General features: G+C 46.2%; 1 protein-coding gene across 3 annotated transcripts in view; it reads right to left on the bottom strand.

Annotated features, from left to right (window-relative positions):
- LOC142767676 (uncharacterized) overlaps positions 1 to 13,148 on the bottom strand; it is a 463,855-nt gene that overhangs the window by 199,307 nt on the left and 251,400 nt on the right. The window lies entirely within an intron of this gene.

The raw sequence follows: 13,148 nt of genomic DNA, 5'->3' as shown, positions 1-13,148 counted from the left end.
TATAAACAAACCAAGTTTTTGGCAGTAAAGTACGAATGACACTTTTGCGCCACACAAATGGATGGTTTTTAAAAACCGTTGCAGACAATTTCATGAAGGTTGTACGTGTTATCTGAGCCGCCACTAAAGCCTTGTAATGGCGAATTCTATTGATGATTGATATGTGGGGTTTAACGTCCCAATCGAATTCAATTGGGAGAGCAGGAGAACTCAAAAGTACGCTGAAAGTGCTCCCTTCAAAACCGGCGTGTTTTAGAGGTTGAACAGGAGAAAGAGCACTGTGATCCATTGGTAGAGCGAGAGCGCTTTTACTGTTCCGAGAGCATCACTGCTCCGTTAGCAGTGATGTCGCCTGAAAAGTGGAGTAGGCGCAGTCAAGGGCATTCACATGACCTTCGATCTTCAGTATCAGAATTTTTCTTCAGCTGGCGACTGCGGCGCCAATGGTGGCAATCATGTGTCACCACTCACCACAGTTTCGCACGGGTGGCGATGATGACAGAAGTCTGCCGAGTGGGTCGTTGCACAAACATACTATGTCATAAAATGATGAAGAACACGTGACTGACCGCTTTCATGCGTATTATGCTGCTGTCCCACAGAGAATGCTGGGCCTTGAAATTTTTAAATATTATGGTCTCCTCACTCGTCTTCACCCTTTCACCTGCTCTCCGGGAGCATACTGTGTTCCAGTGGCCGATCGAGTGACCCTGCTGTCAGTGCTCTGCTCCCCAACTCCTCACTGTACGACGCCTCTACTCCTACTTCCTGAATGGAATTCATCATAAGTGTCCACTTCTGGTCTCGTAATTATCAATCACTCAATCATTCAATCATTTATATTACGTGCCCTAAAGCAACCATGAGGTCGAAAAAATGTACTCTTCACAAAAATGAAATAAAAAAAGAGAGAAAACACACAGAAAATAGAAATGATTGCAAAATGGGAGGAATGAAAGGACAAACGAGAATAATAAAAAGAAAGTGAGAAATAAAAGGCAATGAATATATACACCCATGTAGAAACTTCCCTAAAATAATGAAAATGGAGGAATCTGTACAGTGTACAAAACTATGTTTTAACAGTGCCCAGCTTAGATAACAAAAATAGCAGTGGACTGTTAAAAACATCAACATCATAAAAGTTAACAATATAGAGAATTTGTATTCTGTTAGCAGCAGAGAGTTCAAAGAAAGTGCATGAAATGGTCGATTCTTTCTGGTTAACTGGCGCCGAATCCAAAATATTACACAGCTGAGAGGCAAAGGGCAGGATATAAAACCATGAACTAGTTTGTAAAGAAATAAGACGTCAGCGTGACTTCGTCGGCAGTGATGTAAAGGCCACAATTTAAGTCTGGTAGTTTTTGAACGAGATCCAGAGTTATTTCTATAAAAACGATGATTGTAAGTGCTTATTCATTTATTCTGGACTTGCTCAATGGTGTGACTGCCAGATTTAGGGATGCCCTTCCAGACAACGGATTCGTACTTCAGTAGAAGAAGACATAATGCGGCGTAGAAGGCTGTGGAAGAACGAAATTCTCGAGAGATATACAAACACAACCGAGAGAACAAATGCCTATAATAATAATAATGATTGTAATAATATTAAGAAGGTAATGTTATAACTAATAATTGTTGAGGTGTAACCTCTCAAAACCTTCATTTCTTTATAAGAGACGCCGTCGTGAAGGGGCTTCGGAAATTTAGACCACCTTGAGTGCCCCTAAATACAAAAGCACACAGGCCTCAAACATTTTCGCCCCCTTCGAAAATGCGGCCGCCATGACCGGCATTCGACCCCTCGACCTGCAGGACAGCAGCCGAGCGTCCTTGTCTATAGACCTCCGTGGTGGGTTACTTCTTGTCCAGTAGTTGGCGCTGCATGAAATAATATGGAACCATAGCATCTAGCCCAGCTTTTGACCTCGCTGCTATATTAAATACCCATCCGAATGAGCGAACCACTTCCTCAGTCACAACCGTTTCAACCCGGTAGAACAAGACGCGGTGGCATACTTACATAACCGGCCACATTGCTGCCCCGGCGTGACTACGTACACAAGAGAAATATAAATGACGCAAACGAACTCACCAAGATTCAAACAACCAACCTAAGATACAAACGAAGGAACAATCAAGCTAGCTTTTTCGCAAGGGTGTCTTAAATTACGTTGAACTTGAGGAGGCAGCAATTGTTGTGGGCCAGTTGCAACATACTGCAGCACCTGTGCTTCTTTTGGCGAGTGACGGACGAGGCAGAAGGCAAGTAGCCGTGTTGCGAAGGATTTACGTCGGCGCGATTACACTAATCGCTTGTAGATGTTGCTCCGAGATGGTCTCGTCATATAATTCACGCTGTTTGCTTTCCAAGCGCTCGTCCGAACAAGCACGATGCATGCAGTCGGGTTATCAGCAGGATACCATTGTTGCCTTCGCTGCAGCATTCTGTCTTTTTTTCTCTCTTTCTTTGCTTTCTTCATTTCTTTCTTTCATTCTTCTTTTTTCTTTCTTTCTTTCGTATTTCGTTCATTCTTTCTTCCGATTGTTCATTTTTTCTTCAAGAAGACTGTGTGAAATTAACGTCGTCAGGGTTGTTAGGCGAGATGGAGTATCGAGGAGTGAAAAACCTGGCACATAAATATTTGCTTAGCAAGTTGCGCACGACAAGGGCTACACGGCCCCGCTTGTGTTGTCGTGTGGACCACCCAAGTAGTCGGACTTTCGGTACAGCTAGCCGCCTTCAACACCGCACTTTCTCATACCATGCTGGAAACTTCACAGCACAGACCTTGCGATCAAGCTTTGCTTTTCTTGAAAGTTCGTATTCACGAGTGTTGCGCATGCAACCCAGCAGCCTGGCTGGACGATCGCTTTAATAAGGGAGGTTTTCCATCTTCCAGCTGCGTCTCTCAGTTAAAAATGAGCGGTAAGCCCGGAGAGATACGTAGCTCACGTAACAGTTAGCGCGTATTTCCCACCACCAATTAGGCAGCCTTCTGCAGTTGGCACGCACTTAAGCTTGATCAATGTTTGCTGAGTGTATAAGCATTACTACTGGGCGCGGTGGCTGTGCCTCTAGAGTGTCCACTAACCCATTCTTATTCGCCTTGCAGGTGGTTACCAAGGTTATCTTTTTGATGATTCTTCGTGGCCCAAACTGCGTCACTTCATCACGCATGACAAATACGTCCACTTCATGGCATCACGCAAGTGATCCTGTGGCTATCACAACGCATCTTGATGCAACCGTTATCTACACTTCAACTGGGCGTGAAATATCGACCCCGCCGCCCCTGGTCCTGGGTCCAGCTTGGCAGGCATCATCGGAATCGACAGACGGCGTAACGGCCGCTATAAAACCACCGGATCTGGGCTGCTCGCTTCGTGGGCTCGGTGGCTGTGCCTCTAGAGTGTCCACTAACCCATTTCTATTCGCCATGCAGGTTAGTCTACCTCACAGTTTATTCGCTAAACGAACGAACAATTGTACAGCTGCCGAGCCCCCGGTGTTAATTCTCGATGGTTTGTGAATGTATTGCTGTTGTGCATTTCCTCTTGCTGCAGCTCTCGGGCGACATTGAACAAAATTCGTAGTCCTGATTTAGGAGCGGTCCTAGCTGAACTGAAGAAGATATCTACTGGACAATCTAAAATTATCTCGGAAGTACAAGAGCTTAAAAGTCAGATACTAGCAACCAATAACGCCTTGTCTGAACTCAATAAACGCCTATCGAATGTGGAAGCCAATTGCCAGCAAATCAGCCCTTGAGGCAGAAGCTCGTAACAGTGCAAACCGACACAGCTGAAACAGCTCGTCAAGTTTGTACTATTGAAACCCGTCTTGATGAAGCGGAGAACCGATATCCGCGTACTAATTTAATATTTTATGGAATTATTGACACAAGCAAATCTGAATCATTTGCACAGTCAGAAGAACAACGTTATTCGACTATGCTCTGAACAACCTAACTTTGCCTTAGAGCCAAAAGAAATTGAGCGAGCACATCGCCTAGGTAGATACTGTCTGGATCGCAACTGGCCTATTATTGCCAAACTTTCCTTTTTTAAAACCAGGGAAGCCATATTGTCGAATGGTCGCAAGCTTAAAAATACTCCTTACAGTGTGGGTGAAGGTTTTCGTCAAAAAGTACAGATCGCACGCAGACACCTAATCATCTTGCAAGAAGCAAGACGGTCCCTTTTTCTCTCCGCTACAAAACACCATCGATTAGCTCAAAGCGCTACATGTTTGACGAAACATCTCAATCCGTTAAGAAATATAGCTAACGCGCAGTCACCACCAGGTGTCCCGACGTACTGGGCCTGTCTCTCTAAAACCTTTTTCAATCTCAGTTATCTTTACCAATTTTAGAAGTTTTGCTTCAAAATATGAACAGGTAGCTGACCTCGTAACTACATCTGAAAGTGACTTACTTATTTTAATCGAAACGTGGCTTATCAATGAAATTGCTGACAGAGAAGTTATGAATGAACTGCCGAAAACAATGTTTTTTTCGCAGGTATAGGCAGGGTGCTCGAGGCTGTGGTGAATTATTCGCTGTCAAAAAAGAGCTGAAGTTTTCCGCTATCCACGTGACTACAAACCTTGAAATTTTATGGCTTATCTGTGGAGTTAACCCACAGCTATTAATAATCGGTGTTTGCTACCATTCCCCCCGCAGTAATGCTGACTCATCAGGAGAACTCAACAATATCCTGGCCTTTCTAAAGAAAAAATTCCCAAACGCATGCATCTTGCTTTTTGGAGACTTTAACTACCCTCAAGTTGACTGGAATAATTATTCTAGCTCGGGTAGTAGTAGTACAGGAGTTAATGATTCTCTGGACGTTTGCCTAAATTTTAACTTCACACAGATGATAAGGGAGCCCACACGTGTGACTCAGGAAACCGCAAATATCCTTGACTTGATACTAACCTCCCATCCAGACAGCATGTCCTTCATTAGCTATCTACGCGAAATAAGCGATCACAAAATAATTCATGCAGTTTTTTTTCTTTTTCTCTTGTCAAACATTATATCGATCGCAGAACAATCCGCTTATACGATAAAGGACAATATATGTTGCTATAAATGGCGGATTAGAAGCGTTCTACGAGTTATTTATATCGGGCTTTGAAAATCGCTCGATGAAAGAAAACTGGTCGCTTTTCCAAAACAAGCTGTCCAATCTTGCTACGCAATATATATCAACAGCCATACTCCGGCCCAATCGTAACCAACCATGGTTCACCAACACGTTAAGAAAACTTGAAAACGAAAAGAAACGGTTGTTTCGCTCAGGTAAACTTCGGCCGAACCCCAACTCCTGGGATAAGTACTACGAAGCTGAACTTGGTCGCTATTCAACAACACAAATATTCAAATATTCATTTTTTTCACTCAGATCTACCTCGCATGCTTAATAGCAACCCCCGAAAATTCTGGCAGGTCATCAACCTCAATTTATCCACTGGTATCAAAATTTCTAAAGACTGTCAAGTTATATCCGACATAGATTGTGCCACTGCGTTTAACTCCGGTTTTGCATGTTTTCACGATCCAACCACCCATGCCTCTCCCTGCATATTCTGTTCCTCTATTGCCTTCAATGCCGAATGTAAATTTTTCACCAGTCGGAATATCTGCACTGATTGACAAATACAAATTATCCTCATCAGCTGGTGTTGATGAAGTCACTTCGAAGTTATTGAAAAACACTAAGTGCATAACTTCCACGTACCTAACATTACTGTTTTCGCAATCATTATCATCAGTCACCCTTCTAGACCAGTAGATAAAGAGCAAGGTCGTTCCAGTCGACAAATCAGGTAACCGTGAATCGCCATTGAACTATCGCCCAATATCCATCACTAGTATACCTTGAAAAATCATGTGAAATCATGAATCAATACCAAACTTGATATGGCATAACATGACTGTATGAGGAACATATTTGACTAGTCAAAACACGAAAATCATGACATGTATGTTATGAATGGCATGATTTAAATTTCTTGGTCCAGCAGCTCTTGCGGTTGTTTCGTACAGATGACATGTTGCAAAAGTGGTATGGTATGGCATGACTGCACGGCGAACACAAGCAAATGACCCTAACATAAAAATCATGATGTGCGTGTCATGTAGCAACATGACTACACGCCACATTCATCATGCGCTTGCGGCCGTTTCACCAGTGTCACATATACCAAATTTGGTATTACAGTACGTGAATGGATGATGAAGGTATGTGGCTGGTGCAAACATGATAATCATGCGATGCGTGTGATGTAACAACATGACTACATGCCACGCTCATGATGCGTTGGCGGCCATTTCACTAGCTTTACTTATACCAAACTTGGTATTACGGGACGTTAGTATATGACGAAGGTATGATACTGGTGCAAACATGATAAATATGAGATACGTGTCATGCATATAACAACATGACTACATGCTACGCTCATGATACGCTCGCGGTCGTTTCGCTAGCTTCACATGTACCAAACTCGTTATTACGCGACGCGAACGGACGACATAGGTAAATGACACATCCAAACATGATAATCACAAAATGCGTGTCATGTAACAACACAAATACATGCCACACTGATAATGCGCTCGTGTCCCTTCGCTAGCTTCACATATGCCAAATTTGGTATTACATGGCGTCAATGGATGACAAAAGTATGTGACTGGTGCACACATAATAATCATAAGATGTGTGTCATGTGAGAACATGACTAAATGCCAGAGTCAAGTGAGTGAGCAAACTTTATTTAACCAGCGGATTGAGGCGTGGGCCTAAGCCGCACCAGGGGCGGTGGAGAGACCCTGTCTCTCAGCCGCCTCCCGTGCCCGCTGGATGGTCCATATTTGATCTGTGCGATCTGAGCTGATCAGCGCGGCTTTCCACCGCGCCCCAAGCTGTTCTGGGGAGACTGCATTGGCGTCCTTTATCTGTGTGCATTCCCTTAACATATGCTCTAGGGAGGCGCGTCTCATGCTACATAGTTTACACGAGTCATCAGGGTATAGTTCGGGGTAGATGCGATTTAGGTGCTTCAGATTGGGAAATGTTCTAGTTTGAAGTCGCCTCCAGTCAACCTCCTGAGATCTGTCTAATGTGGTGCTAGGTGGTGGAAATCTGCGCCTCGACTTTTGATAGAGTTGGATAATGTCGCAGAACCTAAACATTCTGTCCCTCTCCCACCACTCATCTCCTCCCAGTACCTCATGTGAAGCTCTATTGCGAGTGCGGTAAGTGAGACCTCGCGCTACGCGGTGAGCCTCCTCGTTGAGGTAGGGGGACGCACACGGGGTGTGGGTTGGGAACCATATAATATACCTTTCTTCGAATTCCTCGGATGATATGATATTTGCCTTGCGGAGGAGTATGTTGGCTGCCTCGGGAGATATTTTTCCTCGTACATAGTTACGGATTGCTGACTGCGAGTCGCTGATGACATACCTACACTTTGGGGAAATTATGGCCTGTGCAATAGCCACCTCTTCCGCGATTTCTGAATTATCCGAGCGTATGGAGCACGCGTTTACACATTTGCGGTCGGTGTTTATTACTACCGCAACGTAGGATTTGTGACTAGGGTACTCCGCTGCGTCTACGAACAACGCTTCCTTGTCTCTGCCGTAGGCCTTAAGCAGAGTTCTAGCGCGGCTTTCTCTTCTACCCTGATTAAATTCGGGGTGCATGTTTTTGGGCAGATTGGGGACCTGGATCTTTTCCCTGATCACCTTTAAAACCGACACTTTACTTCATTGTTGCCTATGGTAATTTATCCCCAACTTGTCAAAAATACTCCGTCCTGTGTTCGTGCTGGCTAGCCTCTCCAACTGGGCAATCTGTTGCGCTTCTATCAGCTCCTCTAAAGTGTTACGTAAGCCCAGTTGAAACAGTTTTTCGTTGCTGGTGCTATCTGGAAGGCCCAGAGCTTGTTTGTACGCCTTTCGTATGAGTGCGTTGATTTTGAGTTTTTCGGCTGTATACCAGTTTAGATATGGCGCTACGTATATAATGTTACTTATGACGAATGAATAAATAAGCCTGATGACGTTAGCCTCTTTCATGCCTTGGTGTTTGTTGGTGACTCTCTTGATTAGCCGTATTGCGTTGGTGACTTTGGTTACTAACCTCTTGACAGCTTCACCGTTTGTATCCTTAGACTCTATTATGAGTCCAAGGACTGTGATTTGTTGCACTATAGAAATAGTCCTGCCGTTTTGGTGTGAATTTGGATCTCTTCGTAAGCACGGTCCCGGTTGTATCCCTTGGGTGGTCTGCCTTTAGGTGTCGGGCGATAGAGGAAGAGTTCGGATTTATCTGGCGAGCACTCGAGGCCAGTACCATCAAGATACTCCTCAATAGTGGTGACGGCCTCTTGTAGTCTCTGCTCTATCTCTCCGTCACTACCTTCACACGCCCAGATGGTGATATCATCTGCATATATAGAATGATGTATTCCGTATATTGAGTTCAGCCGCGCCGGGAGTCCTATAATTATGAGATTAAACAGAATTGGCGATATGACCGAACCCTGCGGGGTACCAGCACTGCCCATAGGCCTTTCCTCAGACCTCAGTTCTCCCATTACGATATATGCCGTTCTGTCTGTTAGGAAGTCCTTGACATAGTTATACGCTTTTGATCTTAAGCTTAATTGGCAGATCTGATGTAAGATAGCCGTATGCGATGCTTTGTCGAAGGCTTTTTAAGGTCTAACCCTAAGATCGCCCGGGTAGCTCTTGTTTTGTTGTCTAGATTCTGCTGCTTAATTTGCAGCATGGCGTCTTGCGTGGAGAGCCGTGTGCGGTACCCCAACATGGAATCTGGGTAGATTTCGTTCTCCTCAAGATAAGTGTTGATTCTGTCTAGAAAAGCGTGTTCCATCAGCTTCCCAGCACAAGACGTTAGTGATATGGGGCGTAAATTCGATAGATCGGGGGGTTTCCCGGGCTTGGGGATGAGGATTACTTTAGCTTTTTTCCACTGTTTTGGTATAGTGCCCTTGGTCCAGCACTCGTTAATATTTATTGCGTGATGTTCTCTATGGCTTGGTCGTCAAGGATCCGTAGTGTTCTTTTAGTGATCCCGTATGGTCCCGGTGCAGATTTGGTGTTTAGCTTCTGTAGCGCGGTTCTGATTTCAGCCACAGTAAACTCCTTATCTAAGAGCTCGTTCGGGCCTCCGGAATATGGTCCGTGCTCTATGACAGGCATGGCGGGAATGTACGTGTTGCTAGCCTCAGCGATAAAGTCCTCCTCACTGTCGTTATACTGGTGCACCAGTTTACGCAAGGTTTGCTTGTGTGCTGATTTGGTGTTATCTGGGTCTAGCAGGTGTTTGAGCATGCGCCATGTCTGACCAGCATTCATTTGGCCATCGAGACTATTACAAACTTGGTCCCATTGCTGTTTGCTTAGCTGCTTACAATGTTCTTCGATCTGTTTGTTCAGCTTGGCTATGCGCTTGCGCAAGAGCCTGTTGTGCCTCTGTCCCCGCCATCTATTCTGCAGTGATTGTTTGGCCTGCCACATGTGTGCGAGACGGCTATCAATCTGCTCTAGGGGTGGACTTGAAGTGAGACTCCGCGTTGCCTCGCTGACGTCGTTATTGACATCTTTGATCCAATCTTCTATATTGCTGATAGGGTCTTGTTTTTCGCGTTTCTGACTTTCCGAAACTTATCCCAGTCAGTCCATCTAATCTGTCTCTGAATTTTTGCGGCAGCCATGGTTTCTATCCTGATTTCTAATATTCGATGATCACTCCCCAGATCATCGAATGTGTTTTTCCATTTAGCGGTCCCCGCGTTACGAACTAACGTTAAGTCTGGAGTGGTGTCTCCTGCAAGCCCAGTTCCCATACGCGTAGGGGAGACGGGGTCAGTGATGAGAGTTAAGCCTGTTTCTTGAATATTCTGCCATAGCGTTTTTCCTTTGGCTCTTGTGTATCCGTATCCCCAAGCACTGTGTGGAGCGTTAAAGTCTCCACCTATGACGAGTGGATTGGGTCCCGCTATATCTACGGCCTTCTTAAAGAAAAGAAGGAAGCGTTGTCGTATGCGTGTGGGATTGCTGTACAAATTCAGAATAAATATGAGCGGAGATTTTTTTTTCTTTTAGGGGCAAGTTGTACAAGTATATGTTCAATTTCTGTGATGTGGGTGTTGTGGCAGATTGCTACGAGTCCCTTCCTTACTAGAATGGTTAGTGTTCTAATATCCCCTGTTGAGGGGCCGATCGCCTGATATCCCGGTAGCTTAGCTAAAGCATGGGTTTCCTGCAAAATTAGAACATCCGGTTTGGTTCTGTCTCTAAGGTGTTGTTGCAAGACTGCTCTCTTCCCCTCATAGCTCCTCCAATTCCTCTGCCAAATAATTAGGTCTCTTTTTCTCGGCTTCCCTATTTTGAGTTGGCTATCGAAGAGGGAGGAGGGCGAAAGGAGGCAGGCCTCATGAAATTACTTGATATAGCGACTGATGCGGTGTTCTGAGATAAGTGTGAATTTCCTTCAGTGCTTATCGGAAGGTTGGTAGCTGGAAGTACCGGAGGTGTCCTAGGGTTGAGATTGGCTACGTTAGCTTCGAGTTTATCTAGTCTATTCATGATCATAGATATTGCAAGCGAAAGGTTGTTGGTTGCCTCTGCCTGTTCCTTAACTGCTTTCTGTATTTCGGACAATGTTTGATTAATGTTCGAGCTTTGCGCCGTAGTTTTGTCATTAGACACCTGAGCTTTCCTTTTAAGAGGTGGCGGGGTACTGTCCTCGTCCATTCGGTTATCTGGCTTTTCTTCGAGGCGCTCTTGGGCCGCGGAACGCATTTGACTAGAAGTTCTATTTGTGCAGTTTTTAAGACTTTGAATTTCCCGAGTAAGTTGTGATATCAATTCTCTAAGCTCAGCGTTTTCTTTTTTCAGCTCTGCTATATCACTGGCATTATGTGCAGTCTCCCCCGAAGGCTCAGGGCGCGTCCCTTTAGCCACGTCTGACCAGCTCACCGTGAATGCCGGGTTCCCTCGATGGCCATTGCCACCCTTTGGCTTAGACCGGGATCTGGAACGGGATGTAGTGCGCCTTCTCGGTCCCGGAGACTGGGTGGTGTGGCCGCGGGGCGTTGCGCAGGACCAGGACCTTGATCTGGACCCAGGCGTTGCCCTCGTCCGGAATTTGGACCTCCCGCGTTCGCTTGGCTTGGTGCTAGGGGGGTAGTTCTCCTCGAGCGTCTCTTGAAGTTGTCGGAACCACTGGCGTTGTTTTACGATGTGGGGTGTCTTGAACTTGGCCTTGCAGAGTTTGTCAGCCGTGGGATGATCCTTGCCGCACAGCTGACATCGTGGCTGACAGTGGTGGTCCTCGCTCGGATCAGGCGTTCCACAACCCGCACATAGCTTGTCGTTTGGCCTCCAGCATACGTCACTCCTGTGCCCAAGTCTGTTGCATTGTTTGCAAAAGTCAACTTGTTTCCTGTATAGTGAACAGCGTGTGAGCACTCCTCTGTACATAACGTGCGTCGGGACTCTGCTGCCGTCAAAAAGGACTATCACTGTCGTGGTGTTGCCAAGACGTTTGGCTGCGATGGCCGTAGGATTTCGGGCTGTAATAATAGCTGCGGTGATGTCCCGTGGGGTTTCGTTCAAAGGAACTCCTTTGATTACACCTTTGGCAGTGAGTTCCGGGGCCGTCTCGCATGCTCCCACCTCATACAACTTGTCGTTGGCTTTGATGTGCTTGATGCCTTGGTACTTATCTGCATGGTCTTGGTTTGGGGTGCTAACGACCAAGATGTTCTGAAAATTATTCGGACAAATCGTGTCCGTCTCTCTTTCTTCATAAGGGATCTCAGCCGCTTCATACACAGCTTTGTCTAGCTCCGTTAAGCTGAGCTTGGATAGCTGCAGTCCTCCTCTTGGCCTTATAACTATCTTGAAGTCACCTGTCGGCAGTCTTGGCATTTTGCTGGCTCTGGTTATCCGGGATATCAGGTTTGCACCGCGCGTTCTAGATGTTCGGGTAGGGCTAGAGCTACCACGGCGTTCCTGGCTACCTTTCTTCGCACGTTTTCTGTATCGAACTTCTGTCCACCCGTTGCCTGTGTCATCTTCTTGTTGGGTGACGTCTTCGTCTTCCCGTCGGGTGGAGTCTTCATTCTGCTGCGATACCTCCATTATTGATGATTACGGCCTGTATGGCGCGAATGCCGAGGCCTGGCTATCGTGAGGCCGCCCTGCAGTCGACGCGGAGCGCCGGTCGTAGGAGTAGTAGACGCTACTTGGTGGGGGCTGGTTTTCGGTCGTAAAATCTCAAAAAATGATCACCCACCTTAGAATATGGTCTCTTCGGATTCTCGGTGACGAGAAGAATCAGATGGTATATAAATCCGAGTGGTGCCTGGCTGTATTTGCTGCGAAATCATTCTATGAGAACGGAGCCGACGTGAAGAGCGTCCATTCACCTCGGTGACCGCAGCGCCTCCCTCGCCAGAGTCAAGGCGCCAATACATTCCGACGTGACGCGTGCTTGCCAGCGTTCATTTCTTCGCGTCACGCTGGTGTGGCCACGCCAGGAGCCGGTCCTGCCATATATACTCGCAGGCGCACACTGCGTTGCTTTGTCGCATGCGCGTTTCAGTGCGTCAGGCGTTCCTCCATCACGAAAAAATAGCAACATAACCACGGAATGAATGATGGAGAGTGGGGCGAAGCATTCGTCCATCCATTCGTTCTTGCTTCCGTCCGTCCATGCGTCCGCCTGTGTGACCGTCCTTGCGTCCATCCGCCCGTCCGTGCGTGCATCTGTTCGTGCGTCCGTCCCTGCATTCGTCCATGCATCCGCTCCTGCGTCCGTTCATGCGTCCATTTATGCATCTGTCTGTGAGTCTGTTCGTACATCTATTCAACACTCCAAGTACCAACATCTCGCATCTTTTCATCATATAATCCCCTTACAGAAGCACCGCCATCCAGCGGACATTCCAAGGACTAAACGAGAGGTGGCACACACACACTTTCTTACGGCTTGCGCTTCAGGTCTACTTCCCACCTTTAACCAACTCGAGTTCATGGTATATACTAGTTCATTGTATTCATGGCACTGTGGCTCAACGCTCGCTAAACCTTTCT

This window comes from Rhipicephalus microplus, chromosome 7, assembly GCF_043290135.1.
Source record: "Rhipicephalus microplus isolate Deutch F79 chromosome 7, USDA_Rmic, whole genome shotgun sequence".
In the NCBI taxonomy this organism is placed as follows: domain Eukaryota; kingdom Metazoa; phylum Arthropoda; class Arachnida; order Ixodida; family Ixodidae; genus Rhipicephalus; species Rhipicephalus microplus.
Note: the sequence above shows the minus strand (reverse complement) of the source record. Positions and strands in the feature narration are given on the sequence as shown.